At 42.0% G+C, this 20,814-nt stretch overlaps 1 long non-coding RNA gene across 1 annotated transcript in view; it reads right to left on the bottom strand.

Annotated features, from left to right (window-relative positions):
• LOC112987225 (uncharacterized) overlaps positions 1-20,814 on the bottom strand; it is a 50,605-nt gene that overhangs the window by 25,046 nt on the left and 4,745 nt on the right. The window contains exons 2-6 of the long non-coding RNA XR_010390929.1: positions 17,954-18,087; positions 12,210-12,395; positions 8,098-8,273; positions 6,201-6,971; positions 1,562-1,709 (exon numbers count right to left, since the gene is read on the bottom strand). This is a non-coding gene — a long non-coding RNA (uncharacterized LOC112987225). The remainder of the gene's footprint in view (positions 1-1,561; positions 1,710-6,200; positions 6,972-8,097; positions 8,274-12,209; positions 12,396-17,953; positions 18,088-20,814) is intronic.

A 20,814-nucleotide genomic window follows, 5' to 3' on the forward strand; every position in this document is an offset into this window, starting at 1 on the left:
GAGGGAGACCAAGCATAAAATAACTTCAATTTTGCGCTCTCTCTGTTTCTCGGAGGAATAGTGCAGTGGACTGACCAACAAAACACAAACAAGCGAAGGGGAGAGAAAAAAAATATTCAGGGAGAAGGATAGGAGTTATTAAAGAGAAAACACACTCTTCACTCACAGAGAGAAAGGATGATCAATGGATTTAGTCACAGAGAAATTCAAGCAGAAAATTGCTGCTGTTTTTTATCTGAGAGGCAGAAAGTTTAACCAAACCAGAATTCTCTCAACTGACTCCAAGGCAAACAGTGCAGGAAACCACTGTATTTTGAAATAGTAGGAGAACTGTGTGTTTGTGTGTGTGATGGTACAATTTTTTGATGCCAAAGGAATTATTAGGTGTAGTCCTCATCTCCAAAAGTCTTCAGGATGGAAGATTTTATTATAGATGTTTTCTTTCTGGGGAATCCCAGACTCAATACACCTTCCCCAACAGACAGACTTCCTTTCCTGCTCTCCCTTTTCCTATAGTCTGCAGTCCTACACAAGAGCAGCCGTAATTATGAGGAAGCTGTGGGCTTGCTGTTTATCATCTGTTGTGAGTTTTGAAACCTCACCAAAATTAGAAAGCCAGCCTTTCTACTATGAATGCCTATCAGATTGTAGACACATAGAGTCACTGGACTCAGCTGCTAAAATGGAAATCTTGCTCTTTTTGCAGTATGAGTGTCCATCCCGTCAGTAAAATGAGATCAGCAGAACAAGCCAACCAAATAAAATGTTTCACGTCTGTCTTCTATAGTCTGAGTTATAAAGGGTTAACCATTTTGCTCTGAGCAGACTGATAGTGGAGCCTCCTAGGAAGCAGCAAACATGTCTCACAGTAAATAAGGTTCCTAGGATACCAGCAAGAACGCTACAGCAATTGTCTCATGTATGCAAAAGATCCAGTTGCCCAAGTGTCCGAGAGATCAGCTGGCTCACAATAAAAGACAATGGCTGAATCAGTGCAAAAGTAAACTGAAAGTGTCTTCTGAGAAAGATGCCTTTAAACACCCTTTTTTAAACATTTTCTCCATTGCTGTTCTTTGGGATAATTTTGTGACGCCAGGTGTGGCTTCCTAGAACCAAGTCTTGGCATTCTGAAACCTCTGGCTGGCACTCATCTGCATACACAAAATAAGTCCAGCCTGGGGACTGACCTTTTGCCCTTTCAATAAATAGGTCACTGTGCGAAGGCAAGAGGTACCAAAGCATCACTGAGCTGTGGAAATAACAGCGGAGTTTGTCTCCTGGAGTACATCTGCTGTTCTGGAAATAGATGGCCATAATTTTCTTAGCACTGGCTAGGTGCTAAGGAGATTATTTCCTCGGATTATTGGTCAAAATACCTAGCAGTGTTGAAAACTCACTAGCCTCTCAGCAGGACCATCTCAACCCTACTGTGCTGTGCTGCAGGCAGACTGAGCGCCCTACCAATACACTTGTGGTTTCTCCAAACCAAGAACTGTCGTAACCTTGGTCTTAAAATTCCATGTCTCATCTGGTCTGCTCTGGGCAGACATTCAACACTCACCGTCACCACCAACGTTGAACAGCAGTCCTGTTGCTAGCAGTGCTGTTTCCTTTTTGGATCACAAGTTATTTGCTGATCTCTGTCATCCTGAAGACATCTGCATGGCAGTGGAGGTGCAAGTCCATACATTTCTGCATTGGAGGAAAGCCTGTGTGTATAGATAGAGATACAGATGAGATGTGGATACAAAAGATGGCATTAGCTTTAAAGTTAATTGTTCGCTAGTTACTGTAAGTCCTAAATTCATTCTTAATTGGAGAGGATGCACTGTACCATCCTGCACACTCTACTGTCTCACCAGACTATTTTTCTCAGACTTGGTTACTTTATTTTATTTAGCTTTGTAGCACATAAAGTTCCTTGTGCTTGCTGATATGATGATCTACAAGACCAGTGCTCACATGCTATGGATCTCATTTATTACAAAGTGAGGTATATAATAATGAAAAATAGCTACAGCTATTTCTTCTCTCTCCAGGGTATCTCAGCACCCTTATGGATGACCGCACACATAGTCAGCACCATAGAAACAAATGGAGGGGAAACGGCAGTGCAGTGTTCAAAGCTTCTTTATACCTGCTGGAGGACTGAGTGCCTTCGGTCTGGAAGAATACTTGATCCATAGCTTCTGCTGAAGGTATATTACAGAAGCTACTGCAAAAAAGATGTATTTATATTTTTTTGAAACAGCATGCCTGGATGTGGAGCAGATGGGACTTGTAGGTACTGGGGAGCACGCAGAAAGAGAATTCTGTATTACAACAGTCTGTAGGAAGCATTTGTCAATAAACACCTTGAGGATTTTCAATAGCATCCAAAGGAAAATGCCCCATGATTCATAGACAAACACAAGAGCTGCCCATCATCGACTCTTAATGCTCTACTGAGCATGAAAACAACAGCATGAACACAATACGAAAAGGCCTTGCAGGTAATTTCACAGGGTAACAGGGAATGCCAGGCTCACTCTAATTACTGGCACTGGGGACAACTGAATTTGTTTAAATTAAATGCTAGGATCTTTAAGGCAGCTACTGTGTTTCACAGTGACTGGTTTTGTAAATTTTGGATTTTTTGACAAATTTGATGTAGTAATATAAAAGTAGAAAGTTTTTTATGTGCCTTTGTTTAGTTCCAAGTTTCACTCAAAATATGGTTTTGAACTTTCTACAACTAGGAAAACTACATTAAAAAAAGAAACTTGAAATTCTTCCCATGATCACTTGATTCCAGCAGGTGAGGCTTTAAGGAATGTCATGAGATCCATGGGAAAATTACAATAATTAGTAACAATAGAACAATAATGATGGTATTAATAAGGTTTTAATATCACATAAACAGAAAAGGCCACAGTACCTAATGATTTCTTGGCTTTGCTTTACCAGCCTGCTGCAACACACTGACTATAAGCTGGCATTGCCTTGGAATACGGTTCTGTAATCTGCGTGCCACAAATATTGCCTTTTATTTAAATACTTAAATCTGTCAGTACCATTCCTGAAGATGGCAAGGTCGATGCCATTTCCCTTTTAATGAACTCACATTATCAAGTTACTTCTAATTTACCACATTGTAAGATCAGAATTTGGCCCAATATCTTCATTAGCACTTTTAAATCACTCAAGGAATCATTCTAAAAATTAATTTTGTGGGGGAAGGATGTCTTCTGCCCTCACTTTTGTTTCAATGTTTGCATTTTAAATACTGTTTAATGTACTTGAATTTCTCACCTTTAGATTCTGCTTAGTTTATGTCTGGTCTTTATGGTCTTATTTCTCTAAAAGGCCTACTCATTCCAATAAAAATGTGACTTTTAAAATAATTTTTTTTTATTTATATATAATCACAGTACAGATTGCATCAAATGCTTTAGAAAATATGTATAAAACACTCCTAGCTGGTTTCATGCACTTGGGAGATAGTCATCTCCCTGTGAAGTTTGAGATTAAATATTCAAATGAAAAGAAAAAGAAAAAGAGGCTATCACTTACCTCAAAAAGGTCTTCAGAAACTTGCCGGGGAGAGGTGGAAGAGGAAAGATAGGAATGATATACCACCAATTTTTGAGAAAGAATGGAAGAATCACCTTGATTACTACCATGGAGAAGTGTTTTCAAGGTTACTTTGAATTTCAGAGCAATAGTAGCAAATAATTTGCAAGCTATCTAGAGGATTTTGACTAGAAAAGTGATATTCTCAGAAGCAAAAAAAACCCACTTTAAGGCCATTGGGTGCAGCATAATTGGCACTCAGCCTCAGCCACAGAGGTTGGAACTACATCCAAGATTTCTCCAAGTTTGAGGCAGGGCATATATTAACATTGGAGGTAGTTTAGTGAAAGCAGATTTTGTTGGACTACATGGTTCTGTCAAAATGCAAGCACTTCGTGAAACAGCTCCAGAAGAAAGAAGGAAGAATAAACTTTCCACAATTCTGAAATGTCCACTTTTAACATTTTGGGAATATAGTAGATTAGTTTTTGAGCTCTGCAACAGTTCATATATATATAAAACTATATATTTATATATGTATAATTTTGCCTATTACTGTAAAACATAAAAAAGCCAAAAATCAAAATAAAACATTGGCTGAAGGATGGCTAATCTTTAAATTTAAATATCTCAGAAGCGAAAACAGAGTAGCTTCAAATTATTTTCCCAAGTGCTGATCTGCAGCTGATTAATCAGACTGACTTTTGCATTTGGAAGCAGATGTCTAGAGGAGAAAACATCTGAGTAATCTTAGGGTAGACACCATGGGTAAAATCAACAAAGTTTATAGATGAAATAAACCTTCTTGGTTTGTCGGAACCCCGTTTTACAGACAGCCAAACCATCCTAAGGACATTCTTGATATCTTAATACCTCAATCTTGTTCAGTGTCACTTCTGAATGAGACCATCGTTGGAGCAACAGTGAATTGCATAGCTCCATCAACCTTCTTTAATTTGCTTGGAGATTATGGGAAAACCTCTATAAATCAGTTTTATGACCTCATGAAAACCTTACAGTTGTATGGCATCACTTGCATGAATTATGAGATAGCCACAAAAAGGACCAAAGATGTCAAGGACGCCAAAGCGAAGCTTTATGTACCTGGGGACATGGCATTGCATTTCTCAAATCTACAGTTGGCCGAAAGACCAAAGACAGACATGGAATCTAAACTTCTCTCTATCTCCTAAATGAGGGGTGGTAATTTGAAAAGGCTGGGAAGGCATTGTTAAAATACGCTTCAAAAGGGTCATTAGTCTGAAGATGTAGCAATTTACTTCCTCATTAACATTTTAGCATAAATAGAATGCACGCAGAAAAAAACCCACATACTGCATGAAAAAAGAGTGCAGCCCAAATGCTTTAAAAAAAAAAAAAAAAAAAAAAAAAAAAAAAAAAAAAAAAAAAAAAAACCAGCCTCTTCCTGAAGCTTACATAGTCTCTTTTTCTAGGAGATTTCATAAAGCAGCAGTGGCAGCCACACTTTTGTATTTCACAAAATAGACCTCAGTTGCTGTTTTTTGGAATTCCTCCTGCTTTAACATTACCTTTTAGTGTTTTGCTTGTATTTGTGTGTTCAAACCAAAATTCCTAATCCAAGCATGGCTGAGCTTTATGGATGCTCATGATACTGTAAACCTAAAGCAAAGCCTGAAATTTTGCAAATTCAAATGATGTTGTTAAAAACAAACATTTGGAGGTCAAGTTCATTGGTGAGTTAGAGTTGGAGATGGACATACGCATATTGACTATTCTCTTAGGATATGTGGTTTCATCAGCACTGAAACACTTTATAACATCCAACAGATTTTGCCAATATTTCTTTTTGGATGAAAACTGGAAGAAGGATTCTGACTATGTTAGAGCATCCAGACCAGCTTTTGAGAGGGACACCAACAATATTTGGCTTTATATTTTAATATTCTACCTACAAAAAATTTGAACATAAGCAAAATATTCCTTTTTTTTGTGTGTTTTTTTTGTTTGTTTTTTTCTTGACACCAGCCGAATCTTATGCTGTTCCCTGGCAAGAATACTGAATGTTCCCATTGTCATTCCCATTCAGAATGGAGCCAGGCTCCCAAATCTCAACCCCCTATACTGAATAAAATGTTTATCTTCTACCAATGCAATAACGCTCAGCTTATGCAGCCTAAACACAATCCCATGGTGAGCTCCTGGAGCAGGGGAGATGGAGGGTTCCCTGCCCAGGCCGAGTGGTCCTTGTCCATGGAGGGGGATGGTAACCATACTGTGCTGGCTGTGCTGCAGAAAACTGTCCTGCCAGTGGGGTCAGGCTGGATCTGCCCTCTCCCTGGGTGACGTCCACTTTCCTCCCCCTGCTTCGGTTCTCCCTGAGACCCTTGTTAGAGTCGAGCAGAGACAGCCCAGGATATAGGGAACCTGAATCCAGCATTGCAATTTAAACCAGCCCGCTTTCTACTTTACCTGGTCTTGGCGTCTCTATCTGAAACAGAGAACTGCAATGTGCTTTCTGCCCCTCTCTCTCTCCAAGGTCTGCTCAGCTTGCTGGTTTTACTAATCCTCGCTCAGGCCTTGCTGTTTGAGCCAATCCTCTGATTTAATTTTTATTTATTTATTTATTTGCCATTATTCCAGGTGGTTACCCATCCCATTTCACTTACCCCAGAGTGCCACCAGGCTGCTGCTGAAAGCTCTTCTCTCTTCTCAGCTATTGCAGTCACTCTTTTTCTTTTTTAACTTTTAATCTCAGCTCTAGCTGAGGTGTAGTGAACAGTCATGATGAAGCTTTCAGGGTCTTAGAAAGTAAACTGCTGGAAGAGGTCAGCAAGAGCAAAAACCAATAAAGCGCAAGAAGGAAGTTTGATATGGACGAACAAAGCAATTGATAATGATGTGAAATCGTTGGGTCAAACGAAGGCTGTGCACAAATGAAAAGATTCACCTCTAAACATCTGAAAAGTTTACCTAACCTGCTTTTCCTTGACAGGAGCTGGTCTGTTGCCATGAACCACTGCTAACAGCTTTACACCCTGCTTTCATTTGCACATCTCCAGATACACATGAGCATCTGGCCATCAGCAGCAGGATGGATTTTTTTTTCTCAGAAGAAACTCCTTAAATCCCATAAGTCTACTGCTTTCTTTTCTCTTCCATTTCTGCTTATTACCTGGAAGATGTGATTTAAGACCAGGTTTCTGATATCCTCTCTTAGCACCAATAAAGCCCTTGAATTCGAAGGGATGGCTGCTGATGTATGGGATTGTTCAGTATAAAGGTGGCTTCATCAAGTTCCTATTTATTCAGACAGCAATCAGAAAGCTCAGCTTCCATTAGGGAAGGCAAAATTCCCAATCTGCCAGCCAGGGGAGGTTGGCTTACAAAGGAAGATGCTTTTTTAGATGGATTTCACTTCTGGGTCCCCAAAACTTAACCTAGGAAAAGAAAAAAAGAAAAAAAGATAACTACCAGTTTAGATGATCCCATTTCCATGCTCAATTAAGATCTTAAAGGCTGTTTAAAATAGATGTTGAAAACCAATAGCAATGATGAAACATTTCAATGGCCACAGAACATGGGCCACTATCCCCTCTCCTTTCCCTCCTTTCTGAGGTGACAGCGATGTACGAGTGGATGCATTTGCCCTCCTTTGGCCCTCCTCTAGCCCTGCTCTTGGTGCTTCTGCTGCCCCAGTGCCATCGCCGACCTCCTTTCAGGAAGCGCTCTGATGCTTCCACGATGGCTGTGGTAGAATAACCTGAAAGGAACAAAATTTCTAGCGACTTGCTCAGATGGCCAATTCAGCGTGACTTTTCCCTTCTCTGGGAAGGCAGCCAGCCTGCCAGCTGCTGCCCATGCCACCCTTTGGTGCACCTGGAGGGCACTTTCCTAGACCTCTGCGAGGGCAGCCTTTATTAAAAGGAGAATTACAATATTAATAGGAAAAGTATTTTTTTTGCTAATGACAAAGAACTCCATCTCTTCACACTTGGAAGCAGTTATATACCCAACTATGCCAATCTCAATATTATCTCAGATGGGTACGTGTTCCCTGGAGGCCCTTAGGGGAATGACCTTCTGTCCCTCTACCTTTGATAAAGCACTGCCTGCATGCATATAAATCAATTAACATCATCAGCTTATGCAAATTCTGAATTTAGATGGCATGCTGGTAATAAACAGAGGTGTTTATGCCTGTCTATAACAGAAAATACAATGACAAGCTTTGCTCCCTCCCCGCCATACGCACACAAATATCCCCACATTCAGCGCGCACACACACATCGGGCTCCGGCAACCTGCTGCCCTGCACGAAGCCTTCATTGTGCGCTCTGCTTTCTGTGGGGATTTGGGCAAGCAGAGCAGCCAAAATAACGCGGTGCAACATATAAACATTCCTTGTCAGCCATTTGCTCTCTGTTTGCTGCTGTGTCATTCACAGTCATGGTTTTGTTCTTGTTCTGGTGTTGGTTTCTTACATTTTAGTTTATTCCAGACACTTTATGGGTCATGGAGTTACCAGGCTGGCACAGAAAAGACATTGAGAGTGGAAAGGATTACCTGATTCCTCACGGTACAAATGCTCCATACTGGCCAAGGGACAGCAAGTAGGTGCTCAAGAAGCTTTTAGGCCCTGCAGGTTCATCAGCAGAAGCTCCCTGTGTTTATTCCCGAAGGACTTCCCACTTGCCCATGCTCCGCATGTGCCTGGGCACGAGCTGGGCAATGTGTTGTATCTAAGGGTATTATTCAGAGAACAGAACACTTTAGTGTAAGACATGCTTTAGCGTAAGAAATGCTTTAGCATAGGACATGCAGAATCATCTGTTGTCTGCCATTGACGTAGCTTCATGATAAACATATTCATGAACTAGCGATCATTTTTATCTCTGATTAAAGCTGTGAGCAGGCACAAAGGCACAACTCTTTCCCAACTGACAGCTCTGGGCAAGGAATGGATATGGCAGAATTGTCTAAAATACAAGTGAAGTTAATTTCCTTGAATCCTGCAATTCTCATCAACAGGGGCATTTTCTGACGATTTGATTTACTTACCAGCAGTGCCCAGTCTTCTATGCCAAGGCAGAGAAAAACAGAGGACATATGCTGAAAAATTTGTAGCATGGTCCCCTAATCAAGTGCTGGCTCCATCCTGTATCCTGTTATAAATTGTAATCTACATTGTGTCTACTGTACACATGTCATTATTCTTTCCTCTGATATCTCAGGCAACTCTGCCTGATTGCATTTAAATACTTTTTTTAAAGTCATTACTGGTCCTTCTCTTATTTATATGCTGCTTGGCTTGGTGCTTGGCTTATCTCCTTTTCTTATTAGCAGAGGAACCCAAGGTTACTTTTATTCTTCATATCCGAGGAGCCAATTAACTTCCAGCCTCCCCCAATGCCATCCCAATAAATAGAGGCTGCTCTAGCCATATTTCCTTCCACGGGGAGACCAGGATGTTCAGCCAATTCTGAATCCAATGTTAGTGCTACTTCATGGTTGAGATATTCAGAGGATGGTCTCAGCTGAGGCACCGACCGCTCGCCTGATTACTACGTGCACTGCTTTCCTTGTTGCATTGCTGCTTTACTCAGAGTATCCATGTAGCCCCTTCAGTGCCAGCCCAAAGAGAACCCATTTCTGAGCAAAATTAGGGTGAGAAAATCTCTTGGGGGGGGGGGGGGGACTGAAGGGTTTTTTTAGTCTTGGTTCTGATGATAGCATATGCTGCTTTTTTTTTTCTTCCTGTAGCCTTCCTACTTCCCAAATTTGCAGAATACCCTTAAAATTATTCATCTTCCATTTAAAACTGCTGTGGACTAGATGGTACCTGTGCAATCTGGAGCTAGGAATTAAAACACTGTAGCAGCTTTCATGGGAACAGCCATCCTAAGAAAAGGGAGCGAGGTACAGGCCAAGGCACAGCTCCTTCATAAACAGTGTGGCTCCAGTTCTCTTAAACATCCCCAGTAAGTCTGACCAGGAGTTATGGGGAGCTGCTATATTCAGCCCTGGCTGTGCAGCTCTGCAGCATAAAGCTTCATCTCTGCCTGGGGGCAGGGGAGCAGCGCCAGCATCGGGCATTCGCAGGCAGGCAGTCGCCTGGGGCGGCAAATCGATGGGGCAGCAGCATTTACGGCGGTCTCCGCCTCGGTGCTTGGCTGCACTCCATGCCCCTTCCCGCTTGTGCTAATCCTCGTGCATCCTTGAGCGCAAGGGAAGGCGAGACGGTGCAGGTGGCCATGCTCCCCTGGACCGGGAGAGTTACGTGACTGAAAGTTGGCCGAGTTCTCCCGCTGCTTCACGCTGCCCCAGCTGGCAGCAGTACATCATCCCTGCGGGAGCAGGCAGGTGCCTCGGTGCCGACAGAGCCGAGATCAAGCACGAGGCAAGGTCAGGGATGCGAGCAGCAGGCACGGCGGTTGCGTTGCTGGCACCAGGGAGCCGGCTCCATTTCAAGTCCTTGAGTCGCTCGGTGAGGATGCTGCGCACGTGGAGCTACCCAGCTAGTGCCGTGAAATTGGGCTTTCCTCCCCTCATGAGTAGCATAGAAAATGAGCCATCCTTCAGGCAGCGAAGTGCAGTTTTCGTTAAACTGCTGAGGAGGATCACGCTGAACTGGAAAGCAAGGAGGTTCAAGATGGGTGGCAAAGACGAACATATAATGAAGGCTAGAGTTTCTAATCTTGCCAGCCAGTGGCAACCCCCCCATTTGTGAATCTAATAGGCATGTGACACACACGTGGTGGAAGTAGTTGAGCCATCCCATCTGGCACTTCTGATTAATCAAGAGCTTGTAAAGCCACAGAAACCTCCGAAAATATCCATCGGCAAGAGCTGAGAGAAGGAGAGAAAGTAAGATAACTCCAACTGTGTCTGCAGAGACTGTGCTTGATCCTAACAGGTGGTGATGAACATCGGGTGATTTAGAGCTCAGAGAGGAATAGGAATCTGAAAGATCAAATATCATTCCAAAGCACAGCCACACTTCGGGACCTGAACATTTGGGCTCCAAGTCTTCCAGGACAGAGCTGAACACGAACACAGGGAGAGGAAATGGAGAAATCAGCTCCAGCTCAGCACTTCTCTTTGCATATGTTCATTTTTAAATGGTTAAAAAAGAAATGACTAGCTCACTCGACATGCCAACCTCCTCCAAAAAGGAGAAAAACAAAAAGCAAAGTCCAGTTTTGTTCAGGTCCTAGACCAGTATTCAAAACCTCTTTCTTTCTATTGATAGCACCCTGCATACCTTACACATTAAGTTGCAATGACACCCGTACTCCATATGAATGTTGATTGGAAGGATCAAGACTGGCAGAATTAAGATCTACCAGTGATTTATGAACGCAATTCAGTGGCTCTTGTCAATATGTTTTACAAACAGCACAGTTTGTTCAATTGCTCTAGGCATCATTTCTGCAAAGCCACATGCAGGTCTCAGGTGCTCTGCACTCAGCAAGACCCTGCAAGACACCAAGGAAGTGAAGGAGAAAAGATGGAGTAAATGAAGCAGAAGCTCTAAAGGAGAGAAAAATTTTCTGCCAAAATTTGGAGGATTGAAGTTCAGCAATGGACGAAGCTCACCAGCTTGGCAAAATCTTATCAATCAGGTTGTGGGTTTTGCCACAAGAAAGCATTTTAGGATTGTTTTACTGCTCTCCCAAATTTTCCCAGCACCTAACAGCCTCCTGTTCTTCTCCTCAAGCAGAGAACTAACTTGAGAAGAGTTTACCCATCTCACAGTCAATATTAAGCAGTAATACTAGTCAGCACAGCCTCTCCCATCAAACCCAAGGGAAATGTGATCTGAATGGGGGCTGGCAAATACTGGGTAGGGAGACTGCTGAGAGTGGAGAAGGATTCGTTTGTTTTTTCTATTGTGTCAGAATGGACCCTTTGAAAAGAGGACGGTGCAGCTTTAATAATAAAAAAAAATGAAAGAAGGAAAGGAAGAAAAAAAGAAAGAAAGGTGCCTCAGTTGTCTCGGCAGCTGATCAACAAAGGAGCAGTCGTGAGCTGTAACCTCTTGGAGCTGCAGTCTGGAACATGACACATGTCAGGCTATGATAAATGGTGCGGAGTGTGTGCAATTTCAAGCGCAATGCCCTTGAGATGCTCAGGACCCCGATCGCAAATGTTATTGTTAAATTAAACCTTAAAGGAAGGATTGGAAAGGGGAGGGGTGGGTTTGTGTGTGTGCGCGTGCGTGTGTGTGTGTGTGTGTGTGTGTATTTATTTATATATATAAATGTATATATGAAATACACTGAAGAGAAGGAAAAAAATGGCAAGGTGAAGAGAGAAAAACTTTGTATTCCTTTTAATTGAATTGTGCATCTTCTAGGTCTGCCTGAGCTCTGGGAGAACTTCAGGCAGGATTTTCTCTCCTGCGGGCATTTTATTACCTTTGCTCCATCACAATTTGATAGCTAGAGATCAGCTAAAGTAGGCGGATGAGAGATTGGAAAATAAATAAATAAATAAATCCCACAGATGTGCAGTTTCTCCAGCTGAAGTGTTCTGCATTGAGGTCCCTTTTAATCCAAATGAGTGAAGTTTCAGAGAGTTTGGAGCCCCGATTCTGAGAGCTGCGTGTCTCTGAGGGCTGGTTCATTAGTGGGTTTGACGGTGTGTGTTTGTTTTTTCCTGAGATAAATACTCACGCTTAAACGCTGCTCTGAGAAAGAGGCAGTGTTCGCAGTTGTAACGCACCTCAGGGAGCTCGGGACAGGACGTTGCGGGTCCCCAGGCAGATCTCCTCCCAGGCCTGCAGGAACCGCACAGAGGTGTGGGGCAAATGGTTTCTATGGTGCCAGTGTCCTACTTTTTCTGTGGCTTAAGCGCAGGAGCTGAGGACAGAGGCAGTAAAGACATGTTTTAAACCAGCAATTGGAATAATATGAGCGGTCAAGGGGTATAGAGTAGAGAAGGAAATAAAATGAGAGCAAAAAAACCCCATCCTTATACCCTGAATAATCTTTTCCCAGAAGAGGTGGTAAGGAGAACTCAGCGAGCCTTACACCCTGCCCTAAAATTCACAGCTTTTGCTTTAGGCCAGTGGGGCCACAGCCATAGGGGAGAGTCCAGGGACTTGGTCTGTTTGAGCTCATGCCTGCAGCTTCCAGGTTCCTTCTTGCTCCCTGCGGAGAGCCAAGAGACACTGATGGGACATGGTGGCCCTGCCCCTGGGTCCTGCCTGCACGCTGAGGAAGTCTCCCAGCACACTGGGCCCTTGACCTGCTCCTCTCTTTCCCTTCATCTGTTGGCCATTTTATGTCTTCCGTGTTTCACGTGAGCAGGAGTCTCCACTTTTAACTGAGCCAGACTGCTCAAAAATCCCTTCTTTGCCTCTCCCTTTCCATATCCCCCCCCCTCACACACCACTTCCACGCTAAGTTTAATTAGTGTAGGCAACGCAGGAAACCCGGAGGAGAATGGAAGCATGCAAACGAGGGGAAGAACATTGGAGGGGATGAGGTTTGGGGTGGGGGCAGCTGGAAAGTGTTCAAGGGGAAATGCTTGCATGACTAGCATAACCAAAGGGAAGAAAGAAGCAAATGAGCAACATAAACTTCCACTGGAGAAGGAGATGGGAAAAGCCTTTAAATCACAGTGAAAAGAAAACTCAAACAGTAAAAGGTAACAAAGGACAATTCTAAAAATGACTCACTAAGGAAGATATATCATTTGCTCTAATTTACAGTAGATACAAGATTGACCCATTGGCCAGGAATGATGAGCGTTAGAGACTTCCATGACCTATTTAAAATGCATAGGACAAGGCAAATAGGTAGCACAGACCTGGCCCCAACAGCTGTATTATTACTCCTGGTTGCCTCTACAGTATCTCATTGTTCATTAGAGCCTTGAGAGTGACACGACAGCACTGTAACTGAGGCTAAGATTTGGAAAATACAACAACTGCAAAAAATACATTAGATACCAAAGTACTAAGTACTATTATTTTTAGAAGGCATCTTACGAACATCCTACGGCTTGTTTTGTACTTTTTGGCTACCGTTGCCTAGCGTCCAGGAAAAGTCAAGTCCTTTTTCGGTCCTTTGGAACATTTTCCCCATGTTTCTTGTTATTAAAGAAAATAAACATAAGACAAAAGCGGACTTTATTGTAACTATAAATAATTCAATGCAGATGGATTCATGGAAAAAAACCAGCAGGCAGATTTTCAGAGAGAAAGAAAGAGAGGAATGCTCTAAGGTTAGATGGTGAGGAAAATAGGGTGAGGAGGAAAGAAACTTCAAGATGTATTGAGAAGAACAGATAGAAACAAGAAGGTAACCGAAAAAACAAACGAGGGGGTAAAAGAAAGTAAAGGGAATTTGGAAAGGCAACACAACTTCTTTGAAGAGTTCATGTTCAGTAGTTATAAGCATGGGTGTTTCCTGGCACTGAGGAAAAGTAGACATTGGCTATCTTTCTTGAGATGGTACCAGAGGGATACATTTGATAAAATCCTAGACTGATGTGTTATGTCTCCTAAACTCCTCCTTGTGGGACAACTGACAGTTTCAGATGAAGCTAAGAGGATTATTTAACAATGGGTCCCCCATAATTGTGTTATATCACAAACCGGACTCAAGAACATGGCCAAGCTCTTCTCTAAGTACAGCTCCAAAGCACACAGGAGGGCATGACTCAGGGATAACTTTTTCACAGAATCATTTTTGCTCTTGGTTTTCTGAGTCCCATGTGGTTTGCATGGAATGATGATATGTTATCAGCTGCCTGGGAAATAAGCTCTGCCATTTGATAAAACTTGCCGACACTCATTGCTCTGCCTTGTCCTAGGAAAATGCCCTTTATGTTGCCTCCTCTTGAACCAAAGGGCAGTGGGTAAAACCTCCTTTTCTCTCTAAACTGCTTTCCGTTTGGATGGAACCCTTTAAAACAGAAGTGAAAATACAACGAAGTGTGGTTTAATGGGGAGTCTGGAAATCCGAAGTCTGTTCTCAACCTTGGCATCAGCTCACTGTGTGACATAAATCGTGGTGCAATATACCTCAAGGGTGGGAACCTAAGAACAACTCAGCAGTGCTGCTGACTGCTCTGAGACCTCCAATGGAAGGTAATGCCAAAGTACAAGGCATCTGGCCCTAGCTCTCCATTCACATATTACTGCATAAGAATAACCCAGTCAACTTCACCAGGGTTCCAGACATACAAACTAGGAATAATCTAGCTCAGATCCAGATTCAGTCTCCCATTTTAGCTGCTGAAGCCTATACGCTTGGAATAAATAACTTTTTCATTATTTGAACCACAGCCTAGGAGGAGGGACTTGTTTTAGTTCTTATAATTTCAAAGATCTGGGCATTCTCTCCAGCAAAAGAGCTTGTATAATATGCTATAAGTTCCAAATGGCATTTCTGTAATCATAAAACATTTTTAAATCACCCCAAAGATCTAAAAAGATCTGGACAAAAACCTAACCTGGAGAAGAAAAAACTGGCAGTATGAGTATATGGATATTTTATGGGGCTCAGCCTGAATTTGAAGAAACAAGGAAGTTCACTAGGAGTCACATTTTCCATCAGTATGAGAGTGAAGATGAAAGATTTTTAAGGAACAACAACAAAACCACCCCAAACCCATATTCTTGTTCTCTCATCCCCATTGTCTATCCCCCCACCCGCAACTCCCAGTATTGTTCCCAGAACTTCTGACCCCATTTGTTTTCTCTCCACTGCTTATCCACCTGAAGCAACATTAATACAAGGCCACTGTGAGTTGCGAGGAACATAAACGTGCTCCCAAATTCTGAGAACCCAGAAAAGTAAACTGATGTCAGAGAAGAATGAACATGGAAGAAAAGCCTGTCCTGTAGTTTCAAGGAACTGGTGAAGAAATGAGTGGTGGAAAAGAAGAAGAGGTGGAGCAGCTTTGCTTGATTACAAACAACAGTTTCAAATCAATTAATTTGGCTGATGTTGAACAAGAAAAGTGCAATATTTCTGTGATGTATTGGTTCTGCAGTCCTAAGTAGAATAAAAGCCACTTAAGAACTTAACTATAATCACTGAAGCCAGCATAAAGCTAAACATATAGTTTATGTTTTATGTTTTACATGGAGTACCTTCACGCACCACATAAGGAGTGAAAGACCTGTTTGTGCAGAGACACTATTTGGAGTAGGACTGAGGTTTGTGATATGTTTTGGCTCCTGTTTCCACAGATAACTGAATGGCAATGGATACTGAAATGGAAGGCAGAGGAACTGTAAAAAAGTTCTGTGAAGACAGCTGAACCTGTCTCTCCTTTTCAAGATTGCTTTTGGAAAAGGTGTTGCAACAGTTAGCTATCTTCTATGAACACAAGGCATCAGGAGACAAACACAGAAAGGGTTCCAGGGAAGAGAACCACCCACCCTGAGGTGGGAAGAAGGCTTGCCTCAGGCCTGTAAACATTTGAGAAACAAAAGCAGAAGCAGGGGGAGAAATCATCTTCTTGTCATTCTCCTGCTTTGCCCCACACTGGGGGAATAGCACACTGTTCTCCAGCCGAACAATGCACGGTTCCCACCACGTGCAATTATCCCTCAGTGGGAAAAGCATGTGAGCCTCACTTTGCTTTATTATCAACTCTGTGCAGTGTGGAGATAACTGCACAGACTGGTTGGTCCCTCAAAAGCAAAGACGAATTCTGATCAAAATTGGATTATGGAGCATTTCATTTCTACTTAAGAGTGGTTCTGAACTGATTTCCCATTTACTCAATATGCAAAAAAATAACAAAATAAAAACTGTCAAGAACTGAATAATGGTGCTGAAAAGAAAAATAAAGCCCCCAAAATTCCTGAAAAATAAATGGACTGAAACAGCTCCAAGTCAGATTAGCTTTAAATCTTCTTAAGAATGATGAAGGTTCTTGCAACCAAAGGCAAGTTATTTCATTAGGCTGATTCTGCATATTTAATTCCCGGTCTGCCAACTTAATGCAATATTTTTTGGTTATCAGGGACAATTTTTTCTTGCTATATATTAATGACATTGCATTTGGTTTAAAATTAGAAGTCTACAATCAAGGCAATCACAGAATATTAAGTGCCCAGTCAAGTCCCAATCAGACTGTGTTTAAATGGGTTAAAGGGAGACAGTCAGAACTGCCAGTCCCAAAATACCACCTGGTACTTCAGCCCATCCTGCGGCCAGAGGAATAGTACTCTTTTGACTTAAGCAGAATCTGCGATGGAAAATATTTCTGCCCAAAACAAAATTGGCCTGTAGTCTGGGTAAGCTATTCAGAGCAGACAGTGGCAAATTTAGCCTTTTCTCCTGTTTGTAAATCGTCCATGTACGGACTTTATTTTTTTAATGCCTTTGCATGCGTTTGCTTGATGAATACTATATATAGAAAGATTTCAGGAGACTGGTGGCATTGATTATGTCTTGTACTATCCTCAATAGATTGTTTGTGGTGTAAGACTGGTTCTCTAGATTACAATGCAATTTACCCATAAAGCAGATATGCTAAAATGTCTGTGTAAAATGTACTAAATCAGATTCTTACCAATTTTAAAGCTGAAGTCTGAAGCTCTTCCTCAGTCTGTTTACCAGATCTGTGTGGCTTCTCCCAGATAAAAGTGTTTTGCCCCATAAGCAAGAAGCTCAAACTTATGAGCCATCATAATCTTACTTGCACTTGTAAATAGTAGCTGATTCAGCTGTAAATGGAAAGCAGCTTTTGATGCCACAGAATTAACATTTCCAAAAGTTTCCTACCAATGTCAGTCTCCTCATCTTCCAAACAGTCCAGCATGCCAGGCTCTAGGTCCTGAGCTAGGTGTTTTCCCCATGCTTACAGAGATGTACCAGAAATACCTGCTTTATTTCAAAATGTTTGTTTTTAATGTATATATGTTTTTGAGGGAATCTTAGTGAAGATAAGGAAGGAGGAAAATCTACATCTATGCCGAACACTTAGGAGTCCTATATGTTAAGGTCAGATATGGAGGCGAATCCCATACAAAGGTTTGAGGGCAACCAACTGGCTCGGCTTGACGGGACAGAAACCTTTGACCACATTGACTACCCTGAGCCTAATTTATTCACAAATTGCAGCTCAGAGGCTTCCAGTTTTCACCTCTCCATGGAGCAGGTAATGCACATCTGGTTTAGGGATCAACTGAAGACCCCATTTCCCATTAGCCTAAGCACCCGTTTATACCTACATCAGATTACTCCCCTTTCTGGCGGTGCGGAAAGGGCAGAGCCAGGCATCTACGCATCTCCCAGTGCTACATCAAGGACAGAGGACAGAAGGCCGTGCTGTATCCCATAGTGCAATCCCATGCAGGTGACTAAAGGATGACCATGCATTCATTATGCCCTAGGTGGATGTTCAGACGAGAGAAAAGTTGTGTCATAACTAGGAAGAAAATATTTATTACCTGTGAGATAGCTGATTCTTGAGTACACGTCAGGGAAAGGAGAGCATTACATGGATCACGCTGAGTCCTCTTGTCTTCATGTTTGCTTGTATTTCTCCCCAGGAAGAAAACTTTTCTTGCTGACGTACCAATCTCTTGAAAAAAAGAAAAAAAATTCCCCTTCTGCCCACATTCCCTTCCGAGTCTGGGAACCTCTATTGTCTTTTCTCTGGTAATAAATGATAATAATTAAAGGCAAATACACAATAATTAGTCACACTAGGTTTATCCATCTGGCATACCTGTATCTCATCACTGTGTCTTTGAAACAGATGACAAGCACCATATTGCACAACATCCTGCTAATGGGTCTAAGCAGGGAAAAGAAGGTAAAAGGGTTACCACAGAAAAAAAGCAAAAAGAAAGAGAGAGAAAAAAAAAAAAAGGTCAGCAACAGGGAACAAGAACATTATACAGCATTAAAAAAATAGTGGTGGCTGACTGTCAAGTTATAAACCCTTGCTGGCAGACATACTTTAAAGCGAGGGTTAAGAAGACATGGAAACATATAGCACCCAGCTTAAACTACGTTCTACTTAAAATACCTATACCTGTCATATCTAGTGTTTAAATGAGGATCATTTCCTGGAAGATTTTAGCTGGGTATGCAGATGTATGGGGAAAGTGAACTATTTTAAGACCTTTGCCTGGCTACCTAGATGTTTGGATTTCATTTAGGGGATAACACGTGGACCAAGTAGCCAGGCTTTTAGGTCTCTCTTCCCTATAGGTCGACTGACGCACATCAGGAGTCTCTCCATCCCTATCAAGGCTGTCTGAGAGAAGGCAGAGCAAAATTAATACAGCAAAGAATTTTCAACAAATATTTACTCCTTTTAAAAATCATCATACAAGGCTGGCATTTGATTTCTGGGAACTTGTGAGAGACAGAGACTTACTTGTATAAATAATCACAGAGAGCCAATTTCAGTCACATGTATTCAGATTTCGATTAAACCTCTACAAGTACTTCAGCTGTCTTTCAAACAGGGAACAGAAACTTGCATGCACTGAGAGCTGATTTTCTGGTTGTAATGATTTTCTGGATGTAATGCAGTCATGTCCAAGACAACAGTCATGGAGCAGGGCCCAGCTATGTTACCTAGCTGCACAAAAACAAAAAAAGCAAACAAAGGTGGTGCCTGACCCAAATTCTCCACAGTCTAGATATAAGACAAACATCAGGTGATTTTGCGCTTCCGTAGATCTAACATATCTGTTTGAATCTTGCATAGCTGAAAGCTATCGGTTGTCAGCCTCTAAAGCTATACAAGGTTGCAAAAGAAAAACATCATCTATAATAAATTATGAGGTAAAAGTCAGACCTTTGGTAATTTACACCCTCTACACATCCAGGCTTCAAGGCAAACTCATGCTTCCGAAACATCAAGCTGATTATCAAACCACTCTGTTACTTGCGCTCTGGGAAGATTCATATCTGCCTAGGTTCTACGGAACTTCTTTTCTGTGACTTTGCAATGAAGGCACCTGTTCTTGCAGGTGGTACTGAGGCCAGTGTAGTCACAAGCTGTAGTATGGATGATGGCAGCTCCTGGTAACTGAAATGTCCTTTGCTGGACATCCAGGTCTCAGGGGGAGAATGATATGATGAACATGGCCAAGCTTACCTGCGCTCAGGCAATGCCTCCAGGATTCTGTAGAAACCTTAGTGTCAAATACCATTGGTCTGTTCACATGCATTGCCTTTGGTGCCTTAAGAACTCTGACCAGATGAGGAGACAGTGAAAACAATGGAAAATATATTCTGAGCAAAGAGAAGTTTTATAGGCGATGCTTTCCTTGCACCTCTTACTGATCTCTACGCCTGACCATGTTGACATGAGGAATGCATCATGAACTTTGCTGGAAGAACAACTTTTTCCTTATAGATTTAGAGATCATCTTGCAAAAAGTGCACTAGTCCAGAAGCAACTTTATTTCAGCAGTGACTAACTAGCCCCATCACACATGATATACTATGAGGTTCCTGCTTTAGTCTGCAAATGAATTGTGTCCTGCTCAGTCTGGTAAGCATCATGAATCTCTGGGATAGTGAATTTATATAAAAACAGAGCAAAAGAATGGAGTTGGTTATTAATTCTTTCTAGGTAAATTAACTGGGAACGGCTTTTCAAAATACTTCCTGTGCATATTTTCTATACAAAGAGACCTTCTCTTGTTTGTTTCTTTCTTCCTCTGGACAGTCCCTAGTGATGATTTTCACAGCTCTTATGGAAGCAGCTCATTGTTCTGTTGAGACTTAATTAAAGTGCACTTCCATGCGAAATTACGCTATTGTATTTATTTAATCTTTATGGTAATTGCTGCACAAGGGCTGTGACTGTCTACATCCTACTCTACACACCCACATCTCTCCCCACCCCACCCCAGTGTCACCACTCCCCGACGGAAATGGCTAGTCATTCTGCCCTGGTCATACTCCTCATCTACTCAAGTGATGCGTTTGAACTTTAACCTACAGACAGCAATATTTGCTTGCCATGCCAGCATCTGTCCTGGATGAAAGGTATGCTGAAGCAGCCCTGGAGAGAGGGAGAAACACATTGTTTGTGGTTTTCTTCTCCCAAATGTTAGGTGACACCATAATGAATACTTACAGAGTGCTCTTGGTATCCTGCACTTTCTGTGCTAGTCCCTAAGTCTGTCCTGGGCTAGTATTCTTCTTGAGACTGACCGCTATTGCCATAGGATTTTTTTTTTAATAAAAATAAAACATTTTAGCTCCATATGAGCTAAAATACAGGAGCGCCATACACACCACCTGCAATGTTAAAGGTATAATTTCAATGAGAACACAATTG

The sequence above is a fragment of the Dromaius novaehollandiae genome, chromosome 10 (genome assembly GCF_036370855.1).
Source record: "Dromaius novaehollandiae isolate bDroNov1 chromosome 10, bDroNov1.hap1, whole genome shotgun sequence".
Classification (NCBI taxonomy): Eukaryota; Metazoa; Chordata; class Aves; order Casuariiformes; family Dromaiidae; genus Dromaius; species Dromaius novaehollandiae.